Source organism: Meles meles, chromosome 15 (genome assembly GCF_922984935.1).
Source record: "Meles meles chromosome 15, mMelMel3.1 paternal haplotype, whole genome shotgun sequence".
In the NCBI taxonomy this organism is placed as follows: Eukaryota; Metazoa; Chordata; class Mammalia; order Carnivora; family Mustelidae; genus Meles; species Meles meles.
Window position 1 is genome coordinate 42,827,264 of NC_060080.1, and position 1,617 is coordinate 42,828,880.

At 26.9% G+C, this 1,617-nt stretch overlaps 1 non-coding gene across 1 annotated transcript; it reads left to right on the top strand.

Moving 5' to 3' along the window:
* Positions 1–466: 466 nt before the first annotated feature.
* Positions 467–577, top strand: LOC123926259. Its single transcript, XR_006815192.1, has one exon. It is a non-coding gene; the product is annotated as a U6 spliceosomal RNA (small nuclear RNA).
* Positions 578–1,617: the final 1,040 nt, after the last annotated feature.

Consider the following 1,617-nt stretch of genomic DNA (forward strand, 5'->3'; position numbering starts at 1 on the left):
TAGATTTATAGCTATCTTTGTAACCAATAAGAAAAAGAAAAAGACCAATTTCACAAGACTATGAAAAATTAAAACAACACAATTAGCAATCTTGACTTACTTATCCTAAGCACTCTGGCACTAAACTACAAACTAACAACTATATTACTTTCATTTCCACATCAAATATTTAAAAGTCATTTCCACATAGCAAGACTCAGAAATTTTGAAGCACTGAGATAATACAAACACAGTTGAAACAGAAATCAAAACAATAACAAAAATGCAAACACATCTAGCATTCTTGGAAATTTAGAAAATGCATTTCTAAACAGCCCATGGGTAAAATATTAACTTGTCAAGCCAATCAGAAGAAATAGTAAATTGAAAAAAATATCTACATATTAAAACTTGTGGAGTGCTGCTAAATTTATGCTTGTAGGGATATAGATTTGAATGGATTCATTATAAGAAAATAAAGGTGGGAGTGCTCGCTTTGGCAGCACATACACTAAAACTGGAACAATACACAGAAGATTAGCATGGCCCCTGCACAAGGAAATAAGGATGGGAAAATCAATAAACTAAGCCTTTTTTTTTTTTTTTTAGTCTGGTAGCAAGAAGAATAACCCAAAGTAGAAGTGAATGAAGTATAATAATAATAACAACAACAGCAGCAACAATGAAACAGAATAAAAACATAAAATAGAGTCAACATATGTCAAAAAATATTAATGTATCTGATAAAAGACTGTTAGAAATGAAGGAAAAAAGTCTCAAACATTAGTAATGAAAAGGATTCATTACCACATAGAAGATCAGAGAACAAAAAAAAAAAAAAAAAGAAGAAGAAGAAGAAAAGAAAAGAAAACATAGACCACATCTATTCCAAAATGTTTAAACATTTAGGGGAAGCATGCAAATTCACAAAAAAATGTAACTTATTAAAACACTTTCAAAAAGAAAAAAAAAAAAGGGGTAGATAACTAAATTGATTCCATAGTTAAAAACTTAACTACAAAGGCTCTTTAGGCTCTAATGGCTTCATTGCTGAAGCCAAATATTTGAAGAAGAAATAATGCCAAATATAAACTGAATTTTTCCTAAGAAAATATAAAAATAAAAATCCTAATTCATTTTATGACACCAGCATATCACTGTACTCAAAAGGAAAATTTTAGCCCAGTCTCATGTAAACACAGCTGCAAAATTCTTAAACAAAATATTAATATTAATATTATATTAATTATATATTTATATAATAATATATAATATACAATATTATATATAATATATAATAATATATTAATTATATTAATGATAATAAATATAATATTAATATTATTATACTAGAGCAATAATAAATTTTAACTAATGTGAATTTATTGTAAGGGTCCAAATGTAGTCGAACACTGAAAATTAAGCATTGTAACACATTATATTAATGGAAGAAAACAGAAAGACATATTAACATCATAACTGACTCAGAGAAAATATGCATCAATAAATTTCAAGATCAATTTTCACTTTCCAAGCATTCAGTAAATTAGGAAAGAAAGAGGCTTCATTAATCTGATAAAGTATGTGTATTAGATATCTCTTACTGCTTGACAAATTACCCCAAAACTTAGTGACTTT